Source organism: Dermacentor silvarum, chromosome 8 (genome assembly GCF_013339745.2).
Source record: "Dermacentor silvarum isolate Dsil-2018 chromosome 8, BIME_Dsil_1.4, whole genome shotgun sequence".
NCBI classification, from domain to species: Eukaryota; Metazoa; Arthropoda; class Arachnida; order Ixodida; family Ixodidae; genus Dermacentor; species Dermacentor silvarum.
In genome coordinates this window covers 124,159,817-124,175,904 of record NC_051161.1, presented here as the reverse complement: position 1 = coordinate 124,175,904, position 16,088 = coordinate 124,159,817, and the positions used below count along the sequence as shown (strand labels likewise).

The following is a 16,088-nucleotide window of genomic DNA, read 5'->3' as shown; positions in this document are numbered from 1 at the left end:
TACGGGCACAAGAACCGACATTTCGGGTGGTATGTTTGTATCGGAGACAACCGTGAGCTTGGCGGCCTTACTTTCAGAAGGGTCAGGCAGCGAGGCTTCGGAAAGCGGGAAAAGCGCCACTTCGGCCCGAGCACAGTCGATGATGGCACGATGGTGAGACAAGAAGTCCCAGCCAAGAATGATGTCATGTGAACATGAAGGAAGCACGAAAAATTCAACAACATAAACAACATCGGCAATGAGCACTCTTGCGGTACATTGAGCGAGCGGCGCTATATGCTGCGCACTCGCGGTACGTAGTAGCAAACCAGACAACGGCGTGGTGACCTTGCGGAGCTTACGACAAAGCTTTTCGTCCATAACAGAAACCGCAGCCCCAGTATCAATAAGCGCAATTGTGGCGGTTCCTTCAACCAAAACGTCCAGTAAATTGCGTGGCGACTGTGCAGGCCTTGTAGAAGTCGCGAAGCTGGCAGTTCGTGCCTGCAGAACTGCAGCAACTAGTTTCCCTCACTAGGTGACTGGCGACGACGTAAGGGGGAAAGCGAGCGACGACGTGGTGACGGAGAACGATGGTTGCCGAAAGGGCGTCGAGAAGACGGCGGATACTCTGGGTCGGGATGCATGGAATGGCCGGTAGCATCGTGGGAATATCAATACCCAGGCGTTGAGACAGCAGGGTTAGTAGGTGGCATGCGACGATGGCAGAATCGCGCGACATGGCTGGCGAAACCGCAAGCGAAACATATGGGTCGGTTGTCGCGTGTGCGCCAAGGGTTCTGAACTTGGCTTCGAGGCGGAATAGGAGGCGACACGGGAGTTGGCACTGCTTGAGGTCGCACTGTCGCAGGAAAAGCGAATGTCGGCGGCGCAGGTCGCGCTGCGACTGCGGCATAGGTCAGAGGTGCCGCCACGGGAGGACATGGTTGAGCCAAAGGTAGCGAGTCGGCAAGTTCCTCGCGAATGGCTCTCCTAATGGGAGCGGCCAGAGATGTGTCAGGCTGTAGGGGTCCATCGCTGAGAGGCAGCATAGACAGTTGGCGCGCCACCTCCTCACGAATAAAATCCTTAATCTGAACAGAGAGTGAGGATTCTGGCGAGGAGTTGGAGGGAAGCGTGAGGCCCGAGAGAGAGTGGCCGGGTGCAACAGCGCTGCGCGCAAGGACCCTCTGGCGACGCAGCTCATCGAAGCTCTGGCAAAGAGTGACGACAGCTGCGACAGATGAAGGGTTTCGTGCGAGAAGCATTTGAAATGCGTCGTCCTCGATGCCCTTGAGGATGTGCTTCACCTTGTCCGCTTCACTCATGGAAGAATCGACGCGGGCACAAATATCGACGACATCCTCTATGTAGCTGGTGTAGGTCTCGCCGGGCTGTTGAGCGCGCTGGCGTAGACGCTGTTCAGCACGGAGCTTTCGTAAGGCTGGGCGGCCGAAGACTTCCGTGAATGCTGCCTTGAAAGCGGACCAGGTTTGGAGGTCCCGCTCATGATTGCGGAACCAGAGGGTCGCAACGTCAGCAAGATAGAAGATGACGGAACGTAACTTCGTCGGGTCATCCCACTTGTTGTTCTCACTGACGCGCTCATAGATAGAGAGCCAATCTTCCACGTCTGTCTCACCGGCTCCGCTGAAGACGAGGGGGTCCCGCTGCCGCTGGACGGCGCCGCAAATGATGGGCGCGGCGGAAGCTGCAGGCGGATTGTCGGTAGGCTCGAGCATGGTAGCGGCTGAAGCAGTCGGCAACGTTCGGCTGCGAAGTTCCAGGGTGAGGTCGGGGATAGCAGCACCTCCCACCAAATGTGATATGACGCTTTATTAGACGTCTCACGCAATCGAGGCAGTCCACGAACGCTGATGGTGCGCACAGCGACAGACGCAAGAGCACGTCTTCCTCTTCTTCACTACACTTTAAACGATTATATACAACTTGACTTCTCTATCTTCTCTATACAATGAGAAAGGGGGTAGTGTTGCTGCTTATCGTTATAAAGCTTTAGGTCTTGCCTCCGTATTACAGCCTGCGGCAACTGCTAGACTTGATAATGTACTTAAATGTGTTCCCACCTAAGGTAGACGATTATGTGAACGGAATAAATTATTTTTTTCCGCCAATCGCACAGACAGTCTGTGGTAGCAACGCTAAATAATACGAATGAAAAGGCCGTATGCATCGCCTGTGGAAGTCTGTGTAGAAAGGATTTTATCAAAGGAAAAAAAGACACTTTTCAATTCAGGAAAGCGGTGTCCGATTATTGAAACAATACAGGTAGGTTGTAGAGTAGTAATCATGCAGTAAATTTTCTGATTGAGATTTTCTTTGTTGTTGTTCGAATATGTGGCATGTTTCTTCATGAAGAAGGCATTATTGTGTTCCGATGCTTGTAGGATCAACCTGAACCAATGCGCCTTTCTTTCCCTGTATTCTCTGTATTATCTGTATTGAGCAGGTGCGTGTATAACTTTTGTTTGCGATGTGTTTACAATCACAAAATGAATGTAGACGTGTGACTAGTTTTTTTTTTAGTTGTCAGCCCTCTGCCGTTCTTGCTGTTATTTGGAACTTCTAACTTGTTTCCAATGAAAAAAAATCCATTTGTGCATGTATTTGTGCGAAGATTTCTGTTCGCGATTACAATTAGAGAAGTTATCACTTATGTCTTTCCGACTGTAGAATAATTTCCCTGCTAATTTAGTCTATAAATCTCTGTGTGTAAGTGTTAAGCAAATATTTTAAGATAGTAAATATTTTAAGATAGACAGCGCCGTCGGCGTTTTGCCCGCGTTCGCACCGAACGCGCGCGGCGTTGGTGACTGTTGCTGGTGCCTCTGGGGTGCATACCGTCGCGCCTCTAACCTAAGCTGCTTCGCATTATCGCGCGCGGAGCCGCAGGTGTTGCCATTCGCTGCGCAATCCGGAGGGAGCGTCGGAGAGGAGAGGAGGAATGCCGAGAGGAGAGATTAGACTAGGAGAGGAGAGGAGGGGGAGGAGGATGCGCATGCGCAGTAGGGTTGTGGACGCAGCATGGCGGAGGGAGGGAGGGAGGAAGCGACATAGCCCCGAGCCTAAGATGCTTCGCATCTACAACAAAGACGACAGCTGGCGCTTTTGTGTTGACTACCGACACTTAATACATCAGACGCAAGGAAGTATACCCCCTGCCCCGAATCTATGACGCCTTAGACTGCCTCCATGGCGCCATGTACTTTGCCTCCATCGACCTACGCTCCGGATACTGGCAGATTACCGTGGATGCCATGGACCGCGAAAAGACTGCGTTCGTCCCACCAGATGGACTTTACCAATTCAAGGTTATGCCTTTTGTATTGTGTAATTCCCCCGCAACCTTCGAGGGAATAATGGATTCTCTCCTTCGGGGCTATAAGTGGTCTACGTGTTTATGCTATCTCGATGACGTGATTGTCTTTTCGCCTACTTTTGAGGACTACCTAGCCCGCCTGTCGGCCATTCTCGATGTGTTTCGCCGCGCTGGCCTGCAACTTAACTCCTCCAAGTGTCGTTTCGCTCGACGTCACATCACCGTTCTCGGTCACCTTGTTAGTGCTAGCGGTGTGCAACCTGACCCCGACAAGGTGCGTGCCGTCCGAGACTTTCCTGTTCCTCGCTCAGTTAGCGATGTACGGAGCTTTGTCGGCTTGTGTTCCGACTTCCGCCGCTTTGTCAGGAATTTTGCTGCCATTGCCCGGCCGCTTACTGAGGAGATCTCTTTTTCCTGGGATCGTGCACAAGCTGCCGCATTCACCACCCTTGTCAGTTTACTGACTTCACCGCCCATTTTGGCGCATTATGACCCGTCGGCCCTTATAGAAGTTCGCACCGACGCTAGTGGCAACGGCATAGGTGCAGTACTCGCCCAACGCCAGAACGACCAGGACCATGTCATTGCCTACGCCAGCCGAATTCTCTCATCGTCGGAGCAGAATTATTCGATAACTGAGCGCGAATGCCTCGCTTTGGTCGGGGCTGTGGCAAAATTCAGCCCTTATTTGTACGGCCGACCGTTTTCTGTCGTCACGGACCACCATGCCCTTTGCTGGCTCTCGTCGCTGAAGGATCCTACAGGAAGGCTTGGACGCTGGGCGTTATGACTACAGGAGTACACCTTTGACGTACTCTACAAATCTGGCCGGATGCACCAAGATGCTGACTGTTTATCACGCTACCCTATCAACCCTCCCGACACCGCCGAACGTGATAACGGTGACTTCCTCATGGCTATTGCAGATCTGAACAACATGCGCGCTGAACAGCAAAGTGACGACACGTTACGATCTATAATTGGCCGCCTCCATTCTCGTAAGCCCGACCCATCGCTTCGTCTGTTTGAGCTTCACGACGATATTCTTTACCGTCGTAGTACCACTCCCGACGGCCCAGAGCTTCTGCTTCTTCTCCCCAAGCATCTTCGTGCTACGATTCTCAAAGAACTCCACGATGCTCCGACCGCTGGCCATCTTGGCGTATCCCGCACATACAATCGCGTGCGGCGCCGGTTTTTCTGGCCAGGTCTGTACCGATCTGTTCGACGCTACGTTGCTGCGTGTGACATTGGCAGCGACGTAAACGGCCCTCGGGGTTGCCTGCAGACGTTCTGCATCCTATTGACATACCCCAGGAGCCATTCTACCGCATCGATCTTGACCTCCTTGGTCATTTCCTACGTCTGCTTCAGGGAACAAGTGGATCGCAGTTGCGACCGACTACGCTACGCGTTTTGCTATCACGCGAGCTTTGCCGACTAGTTTCGTGACTGACGTCGCCGATTTCCTCCTTCATGACGTCATCCTTCGTCATGGTGCCCCTCGGCAACTGCTCACCGACCCAGGCCACTACTTTTTGTCGAAAGTTCTCGATGACCTCCTAAGTTGCTGTTCTGTGGAGCACAAGCTCACTACTGCGTACCACCCGCAGACCAACTGGCTCGCCGAAAGGCTGAACCGCACCTTAACCGATATTCTGTCGATGTACGTGTCTGACGATCAACGGGACTGGAACAGTGCTTTGCCATACTTCACGTTCGCGTACAACTCCTCCCGTCACGATACGGCCGGTTTTTCGCCATTTTACCTCCTCTATATATGGACACCACCCTGCATTGCCTTTTGACACGCTACTACCTTCTGTTGTACAAAATTCTACGGAGTATGCCTGCGATGCTGCCGCGTGAGCCCATCTGGCAAGTCAGATCGTTCATGAAGGACTCTCCGACTCACAATTATGCCAAAAGGACCGTTATTACCGCAGCCACCGGCACCTCTGCTTTCCTCCGGGATCTCTTGTGCTTCTTTCGACTCCGTTCTCGTTGCGTCGGCCTCCGAAAAACTTTTATCGCGTTACTCCTGACCTTACAAGGTTTTACGGCAACTTAGTGACGTGAACTATGAGATCACCCCACAGAACACTTCTTCACCATCTACCCGGCCCTCTCGTGACGTCGTGCACGTATCCCGACTGAAGCAGTACTTTTCCGTCGCCTTTTGTAATTAGTCTGCGCCGAGAAGGCGCTGAGCCCGCCGGGGCGGTTAGATGTTACGGGCCGCCTCCTTGCCTCAAGGAAGAAGACGACGATCGCCGGGTGACGCTGCGCGTGTTCAGCCATCTTGGCCATCTCTGCCAACAGTCCCTGTTTATAAATCTTGTCCCGCTTTTGTCTATTTGACACCCCTTCACAATATATCCGGATACCTCCAACAAGGAAACGCTTCCCGAATACAAGGGGCCGGCTTACGAATTCAGGAATGGACAAGGAAATAACGACTGCTCAGGTTAGGGCGGCAGTACACAAACTCTGCGCATGCTCTGCCCTGGGATGGGAGAGAATGACCAATATATCATCGAGAAACTTGAGCGAGGAATCAGTAAAATCTATCGGAATACTCTCTAACCAATGCTGGGAAAAAGGGAAGCTGCCGGCAGCGTGGAAACACGCAAAGATAACCTTCACACGGAAAGTAGGGAAGAGTGTACAGATACAAAACCTAAGGCCCATCTCTCACGCGTCATGCCTAGAGAAATTGCTAGAACACGATTCTAGCTGTTTATTGACGATTGTTGCTTGCGGGCAGCATGCCAGAAAAACGTTCTGGCTAAGTTCTGGTATTAAGGACGAAGTTTCTCACTTAATGCCTTCTGCCAACATCGAATGACAGGCACAAAGTGTCATTTGCTGGTTTAGAGCAGGAACACTGGACGAGGAAGAAGAAATTTCGCACGCGACTCACTGTGTTTTTAAAGCAACGTCAGAGGAGGCAGGCTGATAGAAAATATCCAGTTGCAGTGGTTTCACACATAAGATGTAGAGCAAATGAAATGTGGCTTCACTCCAAACCTTATCGGTGGCTTGGATTGAAGCCCACTACAAGTTTTCTTTTTAAGGTTTTCCCTTAATTGCTGAAAAAGATTCCGCAAAATATTCTTATTGAAATAGCAATTATATGGGCACTCCGAGCGCATTTCTTCCGTAGCCTTGATGTTCCGTATGAATTGCAAGGGCCATAGTACTGTCGGCGCGCGCCGTATGCTGTATGTGCGAGTGAAAGCGCGCGAGGGGAGCCGACGATCATGGCTGAATCTGGCGCGCGCAGAAGAGGGAAGCTGCCAGCAAACGCGCCGTCTTCCGTCGCGCGAAAGGCCCTTGGGGGATGGGAGGGAGGGGGGCAGCGTTGTTGTCCAACAGCAACTGCGTATTTCGCGATCGCTCAGCATGGGGAACCGATGATCGCGGCTCAATCTCACGCGCGCCGGGAGGGAAGCGGGGAGGCAGGCTCTACTCCGGCACCAACTGCTTACTTTGCACGGCCGCGCGCGCCTTCTCTTAAATGTGATCTGCAGGCGGCTCATACCTATGTGCGTGCAGTTTTCTCGTCGCTCAGTTTGCATTGAGCGCACCACGCAACACGAAGGCCACTTGGCTCACTGCTGCTGCCGTGCTTCCTGACTCAGCGTTTTGACAGGGAGTTTCCGCGGTCATGGCCCGAGATGTGTTCATGTTTGACTTTGCACGCTGACACCATGCTTGTTCATTTACTTAGTAAGCGAATATTTCCAAGTTTATGCGGCCGATAAAGCTGTCCTTACTTCGAATAGCTGTCTACTAATTTGCTATCGCCATCAATGCTTCACCTTCGGACGAAACTGCGGCTTTATTCTTTTCGTTGATTATGCTTATTCGCGATGCGGTTTGCAGGTTTATGTCGAGCATAAACGTTTTTCTATTATTTAGATGTGCCATCATGAAAGGAATAGATCGCCCCTCAAGAAGCCGTGGACAAACACGAACTCTTCCGCAGGACAATGTTGGGTTTTTGGCAAAACCTTTCCACGCAAGACCTCATGCCTAGACTATCGGAACAGGCCATCAACGAAATACACCGTAAACGAACGAACCCATTTCTACCTCTGGACTTTAACAAAGCATTCGACAAAGTCAAGCACGAGGCTATAAAGGACACCGTTTCAAATCTAGGAGTACGCGAGTGAACCCACAGTTACGTCAAAGCTTTTCTATCAGCTCGGACGGCGGAGATACGTTTCGGGTCACTCAAATCCGATCCGACCACACTGGGAAGCAGGGTTACGCTGCAGGAACACGTATTTTACCCATACTTTTCAACATCACTCTCATACTCATGGCACAGCTCCTAGAATGGATACCAAACCTATCGCACTCCCTATATGCAGATGACATTACGCTCTGGGTAACCAAGGAAAACGACGAAGAGATCGAGAATCTACTACAAAATGGAGCAGACGTAGTCTCAGAACACACCTGAACGCTAGGATTATCGTGCTCCCACAAAAACCAGAACTCCTCGTAGTGATATACAAGGCACGAGGCGAAACAGAAACCTCATTCCCGATATAAATTTACCTGGACGACAACCTAGTTCACGAGGTCATAGTGATCAGGACACTAGGTATGCACTTACAAAGTAACAGCAACAACGCCGTAACTATGCAGAAACTTACGGCATGCGAGAGCCAAACCAACGCATCGCCAAAAAACACTTTGGGATGAAGGAAGCGGATCTCTAGCGTCTAGTCCGGGCTTTCCAGCTGAGCCGTTTCGTATACTCCCTCCAATATCTCAACCCGTATAAAGCGGAGAAGGAAAAGATAAACTGCCTCATAAGACAAACCTATACAAGGGGGTGTTCCACCTGCTGAGACACACATCGGCCGAGAAACTCCTGAAAATGGGCGTACAAGAAGTTGAAGCACACAGGACAGCCCAATAAGAAAGACTGACCAAGACACCTGCGGTAAGACACATCTTAAGCAAACTAAACATCCCATACGAGAACGCTCAAACAAACGTCAAGCCCATACCGAGAAACATATTCAGTCAATTCAGGGCCGGCCCAATGCCAAAGAACATGCACCCAGAGTATCTCAGCAAATGGAGACAGGCCTGTAGAAACTTCTTCCTCGCTCACCTGCTATCATCATCGTCATCGTGATTGTTGTTCCATTAAACGCCATGTTTGCTCATCGATCACTCTTCCTGTGTGGTCCTTCGCGGGTTTCTACAAAATGGTGCCGTGAAACTCGGGAGCTGTAATAATTATCGAACGAACGGCCCCCATGACCGAATGACGATGAGCCCACGCATGGATTCACCGGGAAGAGCGGAGTCAACGCTACCGACAGCCCTCATCCATCCACCGACAGCCGCCAGCTACAAGGAGGCCGAGCTGATCATAGATAGGGCACTTATCAGAAGGACGGTAAGCCTCATTTTCGACGATATCGATACGGCGCTCAGTGAGGCCACAACGGCTCAACTGCACCTCATGAGCAGCCGGCTCGAAATGCTTCATGAGAGGCTTTGTTTCCTTGATGGAAAGATTGAAGTGCTCACTCCTGATGACGAAATATATGAAGAGTATACCCTTCAGGTAGATTACAGCGATAAACTGGTTACACTGCAGTCTAAAATCAGATTTGCTATTGAGATGACACAGAGTGTAAACAGTGCAGACGTGTCACAGATGTCCGGAAAGGGAATGACCATCTTATTACTCTTGTGCCTTGACGCGTTGCAAAACATACAACTGGTAAAAGATTGTAAGACCGAAGCTACAAGCCATGGCTGCATTGAAGAAGGTAACGAAAGAACGGCATAAAGACAGAAATCTTCAATGACATAGAAGTACCTACTGAAGACAATATTGTAGTGTCTAAAACCGGTAGTAACATGGTTACAGACTTGTATGACGGAACCGAAGACAGCTATCCACTGATGTCATCATCTTGGACTTTGGAGACGCATCGAAAGCACAAGGACGAACAAGTAACTCTTGTAGCCACAGGGATACCAAAAGAGCCTTCACACAGTGCCCAAGACATGTTAACGGATTAAATAGCAACACGCGGTTCGACAACGTCTCTGATGAACCGTGCAGGAGTTCACGAAGACCTCATTTTCACCACAGAGTCACGGTCCCGTCCAGGCAAGGTAACAAATACTCATTGTATTGATGACCTTGAAGGCGCATGTGTGAACCGAAGCGAAATGAATTCAAGCCAGTACAGGTGCCGACAACAGGACGCCCATCGTCACTGCGCAATCAACCTAGAAGAGCGTCTGGCCACTGCCCTGTCTCTCGCGGACAGAACTAATAGCTTAACTCTCAACGAATCCTACATGGCACAAACAACCAACGTCCGACCATTAAGACTACCACTGCCGCAGATATCCAGTAAAGCAAGGACAACGATGCATCTGAGACCGAATATTATATGCGCAAAATCAAAGCACTGCAAAGATGGAACAAGGTGCCCGTATCGCCGATTGCTTTGCCGAGGCTGCGCTTCTCTTGACGACGTCCACATTCTTTTAAGGAAGATCAAGCAACGACCACAGAATACTAAGCGCCAGCTACTGATGTTCAACGTTGAGCAACGTCGTCTAACACCACTATGTGTGCACGCAAGAACTGCCACGACGAAAGAAAGTGCAACTGTGCATTCGGTAAGGCAACAAGGACATGGTAGAGATCCTGGTAAATACCGATCACAAGGTGAATTTACACGAACCAGTGAACAACGCCGCCCGTGCGAGGTTTCCTTCACCTCATCTGGCCTGCTGGAACTTCCCGATTGTTCTGATATGGTGTAACCGGACTGCCTCTGTGCCAAGGAGACGAAATGTCCCTTCACGTCGCGGCGGGGAGTGTGTAGAAACTTCTTCCTCGCTCACCTGCTATCATCATCGTCATCGTGATTGTTGTTCCATTAAACGCCATGTTTGCTCATCGACCACTCTTCCTGTGTGGTCCTTCGCGGGTTTCTACAAAAAGGCCTTAGCCAAAGTGCTCAAAACCACCCAGGAAACCACGAGGACGCTGTCTACGTAGACGTCGCCAAACTCGGAGAACGCGATACTTTCTCAACAGGGGCGGAGAAACTACCTCAAAAACGGTGTAAGGTAGGGTTACATCATACTGCAGTAATGGCAAACGCCCCATCAGGAACGGGTGGGGAAGACGACCGTCAATATATAATAGAGAAACGGGCGGCAGTCGCACGAAGCTGGTGGAGCTTATGGGGCCTGGGGTCGCATCGTAGGTATGCGAAAGAACAGGCAGTTCTAAGCGGAGGTTGCTGGCTGAGCCCTCAATAAGAGCCAAATGCACGGAGAGAAAATGAAGTCTGGGAATTAAGTCGTGCGGGCAAGAAGCCATCATGGTAGAATCTAGAGCACGGCCCGGGCTCGGGCTTACTTGAAAGCCCGGGCGGGGTAGGGCAGTTTTTCACGGGCTCGGGCCGGGCTCGGGCCGGGCTCGGGCCGGGCTCGGGCACAGCATGTGCTTTTTTACCCGGGCCCAGGCCGGGTTCGGGTATTTTGACGCGGGCCCGGGCCGGGCTCGGACTTTCTGGTGGTATGTATGCATGTAAAGTGCAGCGAGTTATCCTCGCGCGTCTCCACTCTGAAAAACCTGTTGCCCTGGTGCAGCTGGAAGCTAACAGTATTACTGTTGTGTACTTCCGTTTTGTTCTTCCGTCGTATTTTGCGCTGTTTGAACAGAATGTAAAAGTCCAGAAAGACCGCAGTCGCCTCAAACCGAAGGAAGCCGCTGTATTCCTTACCTAAATCAATGTAATTAATGCTTTCAGCGCGGTGTAAGCGCGTTCGCGACTTGCTGATTCTTCAAAGGCGAATCGGTGAAACGATGACTGGTAAGATAAGATAATTCGTCCCGCGGCTGAAACATGGCACTGCGTCCATCCATGATCGCAAGCATGTTCTCAACCGGCCGCCTAGCAGCAGCGCATTACGCTGCACCATGGAAGGAGCGAGAAGCATTATTTCTCCATTTACTCCATCCATGCGCTCCGCTCACGACCGGTCGAGGCTGAGCTTCGGCTATAGTGTACTAGAATACGGTTGTGTGGGACGAGCGGCTGGGGCGGCGCATGCTTTGCATTGAGGCGCCCGACGTGAAAAAATACTGTGGCGGCGCTGCGATAGAAGTGGATTGGGCCGCATCAAGGTCGCGCCGTTGGAAACTGCTGGCGATACTGCTCGGCAGAGTCATTCGTACTACTTCGCGCGCTGGTATTTGCGTTCAGACGGCTCAAATGGTGTTCATAATTGCATATCACATGTATTTATGCCTTAAGAATAAATTCATTTCATTCTCTCCTTTATTTAATTTTTTTTTTCATGCCGCTCGGTTATCTTTTTCGGTCTCGGGCCGGGCTCGGGCCTAAGGAAACGGGGTGGCCGGCTGGGCTGGGCAGGTAACGTATATCATTTCCGGGCCCGGGTTGAAAAAATCGGCCCGTGCAGTGCTCTAGTAGAATCACGGCTGAGGCGGATGAAGCGCTCTAGACGACGTAGCAGGTGTATTTGGCAGACGCCCCATACGTCGGCTTTTAGCTTGTTCGAAGCGGTGGCAATCTTTGACGACGGCGTCAATAGTAGAGACGTTGCCAAAAACCAGCAAGCTGAAGGCGTCTTCTGCGACACCCTTAATATGTGCGCCAATTTGTTTCAGACATCTTGTCGTCCGCTTTGCGGCCAGTAGCCAGGACGTTTTCTACGTGTGGGATTCGGAACACCTGTTGCAAGAGCCTTTTTTGTTTTTGCTGCGACCGTGCGCCCGAAGGTGTCGACAAATAGTACGCGAATGTTCTCTTTCAAAATATCCAAGCTTGGTAATTGATCTTCGTGGGTTTGATACCACACGCGTGAGGTACCGCCCAGGTAGGTAAAAAAAAAAAACGACGCTAGCGAGCATGATCGTTGGATCCCACCTGGTATTAGTACTGACGCGTTCACAAAGGTTGGTCCAGTCTTCGTCGTGAGTGCCTTCCATGCCGGAAAACATGCCAGGGTCGTGAATCTGAGAAAGCGTCACAACTGAAGCAGTCTCACGAGTCATAGCCAATGCTGATGGCGTCTCACCTCCGGGAGACATGTTAGGGAGTTAGATGTAGCGACCGCTCAGTGGCAAGGACGTGGATCGCACAGCTCCACCAAAATGTTACTTGTGGAGAGGTACAGACGAACGAACTAATTACGATGCATTTACAAGAGCAGCGCCGCCAGAGACCAAGATGGAAACTAGCTGGTGCCAAGCCGTCATGGCCGTCTTCGACTTCCCTGGCGCCAGGTCTCTTAAGCGTCTATTGTATCCTAACAATATCATTACTGCAATGTGCTAATTTTGTTAGGAGTGGGGTTAGCATTGCTATATATTATTGCGATTAGCAATCTTAGTGTACTTCACGAGATTTCCGTGGCTGTGTATTCGTATGTCTCTCTGTATGTTAATTATCTATCTATCTATTCTATCTATCTATCTATCTATCTATCTATCTATCTATCTATCTATCTTTTATGCCTCCTACCATTTTCCCGCCAAGATTCGCCAGAGGGAGTGGTTGCCCATGGTCTAAAGGTAGCGCACCATGGCAGCTGTGCTGAGGGAACAGGGTTGGAAACCGACCGTGAGACCAACTTTAGTTACTGCGTATGTGACATTCTGTGTGTTCCACATATTAAGTCAGAATTAATATAAAGCTTCTATTGACAAAATGTATTGTGTTAACAATGGTAACAGTGGGGCTATCGTTGTTTAACTTATGCGACTAGTATTCTCAGGGTACTTCACTACTGTTTCGAGGCTGTCTGTCTATCGACCGATTTATATTTCTAACAGTTTTCCCGTAACTTGGATCACTGGGTTACTCTGCAGTGAACCTATCTGACGCCAGCTTGGGTCACATGGTATGTGCAACTTGGTACGTGCCGTTCGTCAATGAACCTCTGTTATGCCAACTTTAGTAACTGTGTGCCGCTTTTCAAAAAAATTACTTTTTTTATCCTGTGCTTGGGTGGAATCGAGCCCGCGTCATTATATGTCCAGACTAATGTATCTGAATGTACATTCACGCAAGCGCCATGCGCGGATTCCGCAGTGGCGCCGCTGAATGGCACATCGCGTGAGGGGAGCGCGAGAAAGGATCCCGGCTGCCTACGCACCTAATACATGACGCGTCTCTTTGCTGGCAATATGGTGTGGGGCTACTTTGCTTCGTTGCTAATCGCATTAACGTCGACACTCATGGTGAGATGGGTTCTGCCGCACTCTAATGGCGATCACTGCTTATGCATGTCCGGAGGTATAGCTCTCATGCAAATTCAAAGAGACGATTTTTGCGAGAGGCAACAAAAAGCAACGTGGAGACACTGAAAACGATATTATCGCAAGATTGCTGGCGCATAATCATTGTCACGGCATATTACGCAGTTCTTAGGTATGCGCATCACAGCGCATCATAGTCTTAGTTGATTTTGCACCATAAAACCTTGCAGGACTTAGATGTTAAAATCAAAGGGAAAATAGTACGCGCAATCGGGCGTCACTCTATCACAGGACGCACACGCGCAAACCAGAGTATTCAGTCGCCCCCACTGTACTAGAGTAGCGACCTACGTAAAGTATCACCAGCACAAAGTGTTTCGTTCGCGCTTTTGTTCGGAAAAATTGCGCCACGTGCTAATAATAATTCACCCGTGAATGCAGAACAGCGCTTTCCCGCAATTCCTCTGCACGTCGTCTGCTATATGACAGGGTAGGCGAGGCTGTGCTCCATGGCAGCGCGGTCACGTTTTCCAATGTGGCAGCGGCAATGTAAAGCACTGTAAATAAGCAACGGAACAGCGTGCCGCAAACTTCTTAATGCGATGGCCTTTATAATTTCTCATACGTTGAAACTTTGGCGAACACCACAAATGAAATGTGCACGGTAAACTTCTGCTAAAAGAAAACACTTTACTAGCCAAACTAATGTGTTTTCTACAACATTATTACCCTGTACTTTGAAATCCTAACTTCTGGTCTCTACCGAAAATGTTTGATGCACTTTTCTTGCTCCATAGAGCGTTTATTTTATTTTTTCATTCCGATGCAAACCAACGCAAATGAGAATTTATTGTTTTACATGTCCCTAGTTTTAATCATATTGCAGAATGTGTTTTAAGGCAGCAATGTCATTCGTTGTCGCACCCGATGCTTGTAGAGTTTCCAGCGCCTTTCTTCTTGAAGTAAGCAGTGAGCCTTTCCCAGGCTTATTGTTCTCCGCAAGCTGTTCCTGCAAAAGAAAACAAATCCATTTGCACGGATTCATGTATTTTTTAGCGGGGTTGTACTTAAAGCACCGACAGGTTTTAGCTGCTCTTATTTACATACACTTTGTGCCGAATATGCTTAAATTTTAGTAACATTCAGCTACCATTTGCACAGTTTGGTCAGAGATCAAAATTTATATTCTTCATTATGTAAGCCGGGGCAGTGATGAAACAAAAAAATTCACAAGGTATCCTTAAAGATTCAGGTTAGTGCTCTACTGATGCCGAGTAGTGAAAGCTGAGTCCAATATTGTATTAACCTGTGTTTTTATCTATAGATAATTTACTTCGCACATCTGCATGTTCATGGTAGAGGGACTTTTGGTAACATTACCGAACGCAAGGATTGCCAAGAAAATGACTTGAGAAATATCGCTGGAAAAAGCAAGACCACAAATTTCGACCCGTAGGACTTGCTCAATTTATTGGTGGCCTGTTTCATGTGAAAGGTGTTTCTATTTAAAGGTGCCACACAAACCACAGACATGAAAGAAAGCCATCACAACGACACAGGTGGCACTTCAAATTGATTGATTGCAGCTACAAACAACCCGAGAATCGATATGCACATATCTCACAGCAAGTACCAACTACGCCCACAGCATGTTCTTCTGAAACCTTATTTTACATTCGCATCTCTCGCCTTCATTATCATCATTATGAATATTTACTGATTTTTTATTCCACCTTTAAAGACCCCAACCAATGGGCGTTACATAAGTGAATAGAGTAACAGAAAACAAAAGCCAACATTTTTTAAGAGAATGAGCACCATTATCATGGCGCAGCAATAAATAATACAAAAAGAGCCTTTCAACCGTCATTTGCCGTATTAGTAGTAGGAATAGTAGCGTAAGCTGAAAAAAGTAAACGAACAGAAAGAAAACTCAACATAATTATAACACTATAGCACATGACAACATAAGACCGAAAATGTTATATGCACCTTCTCCAACTCAACCAAAATTAGCGTACATGCAGCGGACAGTTAAGACCACCTATTTACTTCACGTCAAGCGGCTTCGCGTGTACGAAACGACCGTTTACCCCGTAGAAATGAGTCCTTCTGCCATTGGTTTTAGGATGAAACCTGGACGTGTAGGCAAATTTTATCGGTGATCCTGATAATACTGCTCAGCCAGAGGTACCTTTTAGCTTGAAACAACTATCAATGATTTTTCACTTAGCCTAGCATACATGTCAGCAGAGCAAAGTTATTGAAGTGTGAGCCGCCTCCAGCTAGCTACGCTCTCTTTTGAAGAAAAAGAGCAGGCGCACAGCGTCTTTGTGGGTGGAGCTTCATCGTAGTTCTTAGGTTGTCAGAAACTATAGTGACAAAAGTATATAGTTAGCCCCCTCCTGATTTTTTTCAGCCTCACGCTCAAAGACAATTGGTTCTGGTACGCTGGTTCAGATATCGACGACA

At 49.2% G+C, this 16,088-nt stretch overlaps 1 protein-coding gene across 4 annotated transcripts in view; it reads right to left on the bottom strand.

Moving 5' to 3' along the window:
- Positions 1–14,286: 14,286 nt before the first annotated feature.
- LOC119461666 (glutamate receptor ionotropic, kainate 2-like) overlaps positions 14,287–16,088 on the bottom strand; it is a 190,300-nt gene continuing 188,498 nt past the window's right edge. For all 4 annotated transcript variants that reach the window (XM_049671861.1, XM_037723040.2, XM_049671863.1 and 1 more), the window contains one exon: positions 14,287–14,625. The gene's annotated coding sequence lies outside the window, so the exon portion shown is untranslated. The remainder of the gene's footprint in view (positions 14,626–16,088) is intronic.